Source organism: Oncorhynchus nerka, unplaced genomic scaffold, assembly GCF_034236695.1.
Source record: "Oncorhynchus nerka isolate Pitt River unplaced genomic scaffold, Oner_Uvic_2.0 unplaced_scaffold_894, whole genome shotgun sequence".
NCBI lineage: Eukaryota > Metazoa > Chordata > Actinopteri > Salmoniformes > Salmonidae > Oncorhynchus > Oncorhynchus nerka.
Window position 1 is genome coordinate 103,019 of NW_027040401.1, and position 9,659 is coordinate 112,677.

Sequence of the window (9,659 nt, forward strand, 5' to 3'; positions counted from 1 at the left end):
AAAGCAACAAGACCAATGCCTTATTTCGGGAAATTGCAAACATGTTCAAATTAGCTGAGCTAATAAAATTTAACAACTACAAAGGGACTCGAACCCTCAATCTTCTGATTCGAAGTCAGACGCCTTATCCATTAGGCCACGCAGTCTAAATGATACATCCCTATTTGACATCATAGAGACTTTGCTATGCAACAATAGACATCAAATTGTGAACCTGTCCGAATGAGGAAAGCTAGTGATTTTAACAAGTAAGAAGTAACGCTTTCCTTCAATCTTGCGATGCAGATTCAGACACAATGATTCTCAGGCCTTGCAGTCTTAGATTATTAAAGTTGAACAACAATGTCCAAGCTTTTCAAAGCAACAAGACCAATGCCTTATTTCGGGAAATTGCAAACATGTTCAAATTAGCTGAGCTAATAAAATTGAACGACCACAAAGGGACTCGAACCCTCAATCTTCTGATTCGAAGTCAGACGCCTTATCCATTAGGCCACGCAGTCTATATGATACATCCCTATTTGACATCATAGAGACTTTGCTATGCAACAATAGACATCAAATTGTGAACCTGTCCGAATGAGGAAAGCTAGTGATTTTAACAAGTAAGAAGTAACGCTTTCCTTCAATCTTGCGATGCAGATTCAGACACAATGATTCTCAGGCCTTGCAGTCTTAGATTATTAAAGTTGAACAACAATGTCCAAGCTTTTCAAAGCAACAAGACCAATGCCTTATTTCGGGAAATTGCAAACATGTTCAAATTAGCTGAGCTAATAAAATTAAACAACCACAAAGGGACTCGAACCCTCAATCTTCTGATTCGAAGTCAGACGCCTTATCCATTAGGCCACGCAGTCTAAATGATCACATCCTATTTGACATCATAGAGACTTTGCTATGCAACAATAGACATCAAATTGTGAACCTGTCCGAATGAGGAAAGCTAGTGATTTTAACAAGTAAGAAGTAACTCTTTCCTTCAATCTTGCGATGCAGATTCAGACACAATGATTCTCAGGCCTTGCAGTCTTAGATTATTAAAGTTGAACAACAATGTCCAAGCTTTTCAAAGCAACAAGACTTATTTCGGGAAATTGCAAACATGTTCAAATTAGCTGAGCTAATGAAATTATATGATACATCCCTATTTGACATCATAGAGACTTTGCTATGCAACAATAGACATAAATTGTGAACCTGTCTGAATGAGGAAAGCTAGTGATTTTAACAATTAGGCCACTTCAATCTTGCGATGCAGATTCAGACACAATGATTCTGACCTCAGTCTTAGATTATTAAAGTTGAACAACAATGTCCAAGCTTTTCAAAGCAACAAGACCAATGCCTTATTTCGGGAAATCAAATTGCAAACATGTTCAAATTAGCTGAACCTAAAATCATCAAAATGAGGAAAGCTAGTGATTTTAACAAGTAAGAAGTAACGCTTTCCTTCAATCTTGCGATGCAGATTCAGACACAATGATTCTCAGGCCTTGCAGTCTTAGATTATTAAAGTTGAACAACAATGTCCAAGCTTTTCAAAGCAACAAGACTTATTTCGGGAAATTGCAAACATGTTCAAATTAGCTGAGCTAATGAAATTAAACGACCACGAAGGGACTCGAACCCTCTGATTCGAAGTCAGACGCCTTATCCATTAGGCCACGCAGTCTATGTGATACATCCCTATTTGACATCATAGAGACTTTGCTATGCAACAATAGACATCAAATTGTGAACCTGTCCGAATGAGGAAAGCTAGTGATTTTAACAAGTAAGAAGTAACTCTTTCCTTCAATCTTGCGATGCAGATTCAGACACAATGATTCTCAGGCCTTGCAGTCTTAGATTATTAAAGTTGAACAACAATGTCCAAGCTTTTCAAAGCAACAAGACCAATGCCTTATTTCGGGAAATTGCAAACATGTTCAAATTAGCTGAGCTAATAAAATTGAACAACCACGAAGGGACTCGAACCCTCAATCTTCTGATTCGAAGTCAGACGCCTTATCCATTAGGCCACGCAGTCTATATGATACATCCCTATTTGACATCATAGAGACTTTGCTATGCAACAATAGACATCAAATTGTGAACCTGTCCGAATGAGGAAAGCTAGTGATTTTAACAAGTAAGAAGTAACGCTTTCCTTCAATCTTGCGATGCAGATTCAGACACAATGATTCTCAGGCCTTGCAGTCTTAGATTATTAAAGTTGAACAACAATGTCCAAGCTTTTCAAAGCAACAAGACCAATGCCTTATTTCGGGAAATTGCAAACATGTTCAAATTAGCTGAGCTAATAAAATTGAACGACCACAAAGGGACTCGAACCCTCAATCTTCTGATTCAAAGTCAGACGCCTTATCCATTAGGCCACGGAGTCTATATGATCACATTGCTATTTGACATCATAGAGACTTTGCTATGCAACAATAGACATCAAATTGTGAACCTGTCCGAATGAGGAAAGCTAGTGATTTTTAACAAGTAAGAAGTAACTCTTTCCTTCAATCTTGCGATGCAGATTCAGACACAATGATTCTCAGGTCTTGCAGTCTTAGATTATTAAAGTTGAACAACAATGTCCAAGCTTTTCAAAGCAACAAGACTTATTTCGGGAAATTGCAAACATGTTCAAATTAGCTGAGCTAATGAAATTATATGATACATCCCTATTTGACATCATAGAGACTTTGCTATGCAACAATAGACATAAATTGTGAACCTGTCCGAATGAGGAAAGCTAGTGATTTTAACAAGTAAGAAGTAACGCTTTCCTTCAATCTTGCGATGCAGATTCAGACACAATGATTCTCAGGCCTTGCAGTCTTAGATTATTAAAGTTGAACAACAATGTCCAAGCTTTTCAAAGCAACAAGACCAATGCCTTATTTCGGGAAATTGCAAACATGTTCAAATTAGCTGAGCTAATAAAATTGAACGACCACAAAGGGACTCGAACCCTCAATCTTCTGATTCGAAGTCAGACGCCTTATCCATTAGGCCACGCAGTCTAAATGATACATCCCTATTTGACATCATAGAGACTTTGCTATGCAACAATAGACATCAAATTGTGAACCTGTCCGAATGAGGAAAGCTAGTGATTTTAACAAGTAAGAAGTAACGCTTTCCTTCAATCTTGCGATGCAGATTCAGACACAATGATTCTCAGGCCTTGCAGTCTTAGATTATTAAAGTTGAACAACAATGTCCAAGCTTTTCAAAGCAACAAGACCAATGCCTTATTTCGGGAAATTGCAAACATGTTCAAATTAGCTGAGCTAATAAATTTAACGACCACAAGGGACTCGAACCCTCAATCTTCTGATTCAAGTCAGACGCGCTTATCCATTAGGCCACGCAGTCTAAATGATACATCCCTATTTGACATCATAGAGACTTTGCTATGCAACAATAGACATCAAATTGTGAACCTGTCCGAATGAGGAAAGCTAGTGATTTTAACAAGTAAGAAGTAACGCTTTCCTTCAATCTTGCGATGCAGATTCAGACACAATGATTCTCAGGCCTTGCCGTCTTAGATTATTAAAGTTGAACAACAATGTCCAAGCTTTTCAAAGCAACAAGACCAATGCCTTATTTCGTGAAACTGCAAACATGTTCAAATTAGATGAGCTAATGAAATTAAACGACCACGAAGGGACTCGAACCCTCAATCTTCTGATTCTAAGTCAGACGCCTTATCCATTAGGCCACGCAGTCTATATGATACATCCCTATTTGACATCATAGAGACTTTGCTATGCAACAATAGACATCAAATTGTGAACCTGTCCGAATGAGGAAAGCTAGTGATTTTAACAAGTAAGAAGTAACGCTTTCCTTCAATCTTGCGATGCAGATTCAGACACAATGATTCTCAGGCCTTGCAGTCTTAGATTATTAAAGTTGAACAACAATGTCCAAGCTTTTCAAAGCAACAAGACCAATGCCTTATTTCGGGAAATTGCAAACATGTTCAAATTAGCTGAGCTAATAAAATTAAACAACCACGAAGGGACTCGAACCCTCAATCTTCTGATTCGAAGTCAGAAATCCATTAGGCCACACAGTCGTTATGATTACATTGCTATTTGACATCATAGAGACTTTGCTATGCAACAATAGACATCAAATTGTGAACCTGTCCGAATGAGGAAAGCTAGTGATTTTTAACAAGTAAGAAGTAACTCTTTCCTTCAATCTTGCGATGCAGATTCAGACACAATGATTCTCAGGTCTTGCAGTCTTAGATTATTAAAGTTGAACAACAATGTCCAAGCTTTTCAAAGCAACAAGACTTATTTCGGGAAATTGCAAACATGTTCAAATTAGCTGGCTAATGAAATTAATGAAATTATATGATACATCCCTATTTGACATCATAGAGACTTTGCTATGCAACAATAGACATAAATTGTGAACCTGTCCAAATGAGGAAAGCTAGTGATTTTAACAAGTAAGAAGTAACGTTTTACAATCTTCGATGCAGATTCAGAACAATGATTCTCAGGCCTTGCAGTCTTAGATTATTAAAGTTGAACAAGAATGTCCAAGCTTTTCAAATGGCACAAGACCAATGCCTGATTTAAAAACATGTTTTAGCTGAGCTAATGAAATTAAACGACCATGAAGGGACTTGTACCCTCAATCTTCTGAATCGAAGTCAATTATCCATTAGGCCACGCAGTCTATGGATACATCCCTATTTGACATTATAGAGACTTTGCTATGCAACAATAGACATCAAATTTTTTTAACCTGTCCGAATGAGGAAAGCTAGTGATTTTTAAAAGTAAGAAGTAACTCTTTCCTTCAATCTTGCGATGCAGATTCAGACACAATGATTCTCAGGCCTTGCAGTCTTAGATTATTAAAGTTGAACAACAATGTCCAAGCTTTTCAAAGCAACAAGACCAATGCCTTATTTCGGGAAATTGCAAACATGTTCAAATTAGCTGAGCTAATGAAATTAAACGACCATGAAGGGACTTGTACCCTCAATCTTCTGAATCGAAGTCAGACGCCTTATCCATTAGGCCACGCAGTCTATGTGATACATCCCTATTTGACATCATAGAGACTTTGCTATGCAACAATAGACATCAAATTGTGAACCTGTCCGAATGAGGAAAGCTAGTGATTTTTAACAAGTAAGAAGTAACTCTTTCCTTCAATCTTGCGATGCAGATTCAGACACAATGATTCTCAGGCCTTGCAGTCTTAGATTATTAAAGTTGAACAACAATGTCCAAGCTTTTCAAAGCAACAAGAACAATGCCTTATTTCGGGAAACTGCAAACATTTTCAAATTAGCTGAGCTACTGAAATTAAACGACCACAAAGGTACTCGAACCCTCAATCTTCTGATTCAAAGTCAGACGCCTTATCCATTAGGCCACGGAGTCTATATGATACATCCCTATTTGACATCATAGAGACTTTGCTATGCAACAATAGACATCAAATTGTGAACCTGTCCGAATGAGGAAAGCTAGTGATTTTTAACAAGTAAAAAGATACTCTTTCCTTCAATCTTGCGATGCAGATTCAGACACAATAATTCTCAGGCCTTGCAGTCTTAGATTATTAAAGTTGAACAACAATGTCCAAGCTTTTCAAAGCAACAAGACCAATGCCTTATTTAGGGAAATTGCAAACATGTACGAATTAGCTGAGCTAATGAAATTAAACGACCCTATTTGACATCACACAGACTTTGCTATGCAACAGTAGACATCAAAGTTGTGAACCTGTCCGAATGAGGAAAGCTAGTGATATTTTACAAGTACGAAAAGACGATGTCCCTCAATCTTGCGATGCCAAATCAGACACAATATTTCTCAGGCATTGCAATAACAGATTATTAAAGATGAATTACAATGTCTTAGCTTTTCAAATCAACAAGACCAATGTCTTATTTCGGGAAATTGCAAACGTGTTCAAATTAGCTGAGCTAATGAAATTAAATGACCACGAAGGTACTCAAACCCTTCATCTTCTGATATGAAGTCAGATGCCTTATCCATTAGGTCACGCAGTCTATGTGATGCAGCCCTATTTGAAAGCATACAGAGCATACAGCTAGTGATATTTTACAAGTACGAAAATACTATGTCTCTCAATCTTGCGATGCCGACACAGACACAATATTTCTCAGGCATTGCAATATCAGATTATTAAAGATGAATTAGTTTCTCAATGTGGCAATTCCTACCTGCTGGGGAATTAGCTGAAATTGTAGATTGCTTGATTAGCATGTGAGAGGTAGTGGGATCGATACCTGCATTCTCAAATAACACAATTCTTTGTGGATCCATGAAAGCCCCAGTAAACACTTCATGCAGACTTGTCTTACTACAAGTGCTGGCGTGTAAACTAACAAGTCCACCAACAGCAAAGCCTGACAAGACTGGACCCTTTTGGTTGTTCCTTGTGGCAACTATAACTGGCTGGGGAATTAGCTCAAAAGCTAGAATGCTTGCATAGCATGCAAGAGGTAGTAGGTTTGATGCCCGCATTCTCCAAAAACATTTTGTTTTTGTGGAGCCAAGAAAGCTCCAGTTAGCACTTCATGCAGCCTTGTCTTACGACAACCTACTGTCATGTAACAATGACAAGCAATTGTCATGTAATGCTGATGTCACAATGTCAGATGAAAAAGTAAGACATTACTTACTTTCAGACGAGCAGCGTAGCACACACCATTGAGGCCCACAAACAAAGCTGTGGGCGGTTTCCTTGAAGCCAACGCAAACATAAAGAAAGAACAACAACCTATGCCGAAACCAGGGATCAATCCAGGGACCTTAAAATCTTCAGTCTAACTCTCTCCCAACTGAGATATTTCTGCAAGTAGCTGAACTTATTTCTGCGGCACCCTTGACGATACACACGCATGTGAGTCACAATTTGACACTTCAAATGCACCTCATGGCCAGTACAGGGATCAAACCCATCACATCGGAGTTATTAGCACCACGCTCTAACCAACTGAGCTTACAAGCCACTGGCTACGGAGCACAATTGTTGAGATGCACCGAGCCTCTGCAAGTGCTGGCGCATAAACTAACAAGTCCACCAACAGCATAGCCTGACAAGACTGTACACTCTTGGTTGCTCCTTGTGGCAATTCCATCCGGCTGGAGAATTAGATCAAATGGAAGAGTGCTTGCTAAGCATGTGAGAGGTAGTGGGCTTGATCCACTAGGGGGTGCTCTTGCATAATTTCATCAGCATCACTGCCTTGTAGAATTAAAACTCTTTGTCTGTTTTTTCCCACAAGGCTGAAATATATGCCCTCGCTTTGAAATAAGTAAGCAAGGTTAGTTTGTATTTCATCCAACGATCTGTGCTACAAAGTGATGGCTAAATTATATGCAATTTCTTCCACTTTTTGAGTGACACAAAGATGCTTATCTAAATGGTGAAAATACAACATATGTTAATCAGACTCACTTTGACTTCTCTATAGTACACTAAGAGATAATTTCTTGCTTACGGCCATACCGGCCTGAGTGAGCACTTCCTGTTTGGAAAGTGAGACAGGTGTTGGTGATTAAGTCGTGAGGTGAGTGTTTGTTTGCTTGAGAGTGTTTGCTTGAGAGCTTTTTTGGTTATTTTCAACGTTTTTTGAAGTATAATTTAGATTTTTGCATTTGAACAAGTTTAAGTTTGCTTAGTTTTTTTCCCCTTTGCAGTTTTGCTGCTTGGGGGAGAGTTTTTGTTCTCATTTTTGTTTACTATGACGGACAACATGGCAATGACTAATGGAATGGACAAGGACAAAGAAAATGCTCAACGGAAGAAACATGGAGATGAAGGAGGACTGAAATATGGCAAAGAATTTACGGTGGCAGTGGAGTTGATGGGAGAAGATAAAGTTACAACAATGGAGTTACTACGTTCGATTAAAGAGGTGTGTGGAGAGGTGGTGGGATGTAGAATGAAAGGAGAAAGAAAGTACGAAATTACAATGCGAAATGGAAAAGGAAAGGATTACAGATACAAGGATCATGGCGAGAGATATGATTGCCAATGAGCTAGTTGTATCTTTCATGAATCTTCCGGTATACATCGAAGACAAAGTTATACTGGATAAGCTGAGTAGCTGGGGTGTAACTGCTGTCTCAGAAATAAGGAGGAGAGTTTGGCCAGGTACAGGGATCGTGGACGGGACGAGATTCTGTAAAGTAAAATTCACTGAAACAGTACAATCGTTGTACAATCGTTGCCATACTCGACAAAATTTGAGACACTGGAGGGAGGAGAGTATTTCCGAGTAATACACGATAAGCAGGTCAGGGTTTGTCGACTGTGTATCCAGTCTGGGCACATAGTCAAGGACTGCCCTGAGTTTAAATGTTTCAAGTGTGGTTAACAGGGTCATTATGTGAGGGAATGTGTTGGAGGGAAGGCAAGGTCTTTTTGTGGTGGATGCCGAAAGAGACTAGAGGAGTGCAACTGTGGAGAGGTTTTGGCTGAAGTGGGGAGTCAGGAACTTTTTGAGGAAGCAATTGTATCACCACAAGAAGGAGAAGAAGATGGAGGAGAGGACGTGGTGGAGGGTAGAGAGACGGAGAAAGCAAGAAGGGAGAAGATGGAACAGAAGACGAATGAAATAGGGAGCAGTATGGATTCAGAAATGGGCTGGGTGGAGGAACTGGGGACTCACAGACTTTGGGGGGGACCTCGAGCGATGTGGGTGCCTCGGAAGGAGGTGAAGTGGAGGGGAGTGGGATGCTGACAACGATACAGGAGACACAAATGGATACAGGAAGCACAACAGGCACAGGAAAGATTTTGAGTTGGTTGGATGAGATGGATTTAGAGTCAATTTCAGATTCAGATGACATGGAAAATATTGATAGAACAAGGGGAGGCTACAGGAAGAGGAAAGCGGCGGTGGAGGTGAAAAAGGACAGAAAAGGATGAAAACATGACAACAGGTACAGAATAATGAGAAAATATAGATATTTTTTAATTTATTGGAATGGTTAATTTTATGTCAATCAATGCGAATGGTTTAAGAACAATGGAAAAATTCCAAAGAATAGTAAAAATGAAGAATTCTGATATTTTATGCCTTCAAGAAACACATTGGGACAATGTATGTATTTTAGAAGTTTAAAAAATATGGAGAGATTTTATTTTTGTTAACAATGGCAGGGGGAATTCAAGTGGTGTTGCTATTTTATTGAGGATGTGGTAGAGAATGTGAAAGATTTATAATGATAATATTGGGAGAATTCTAATTTTAGATTTTGAATATATGAATATGGTTTTTAGAATTATAAATATTTACGCGCCTAATACTGAAATAGAGCGCAAAGATTTATTTTTAGAATTAGGGAAATGGTGTGAGGGAAACTGTATTGTAGTTGGGGATTTTAATGTTAAAATGGATAGACTGGATATGACAAGAGGAGCTATTTTTTTTAGAAGTGATGAATCTGGGGTGTTTTAAGGAAGATGATGTTAGAAAAAGGAATGATTGATATGTGGAGAGGAAAATCCAGACAAAAGAGAATTTTCTAGAAGGCAGGTGGTTTTAGGAGATTTGAAACAAACAAGGATAGATCTGGTTTTAGTAAAAGAAGTTTAAGGAATTTTATGAAGGATATTATGTATGTTTTTGCAACTTTTAGTGA

The 9,659-nt window shown here is 38.6% G+C and overlaps 2 non-coding genes across 2 annotated transcripts; both read right to left on the reverse strand.

The window, feature by feature from the left end:
- Positions 1 to 2,316: 2,316 nt before the first annotated feature.
- On the reverse strand, positions 2,317 to 2,389 carry trnaq-uug (transfer RNA glutamine (anticodon UUG)). Its single transcript has one exon. It is a non-coding gene; the product is annotated as a tRNA-Gln (tRNA).
- A 1,270-nt stretch (positions 2,390 to 3,659) lies between these two features.
- On the reverse strand, positions 3,660 to 3,732 carry trnal-uag (transfer RNA leucine (anticodon UAG)). Its single transcript has one exon. It is a non-coding gene; the product is annotated as a tRNA-Leu (tRNA).
- Between the last annotated feature and the right edge of the window lie 5,927 nt (positions 3,733 to 9,659).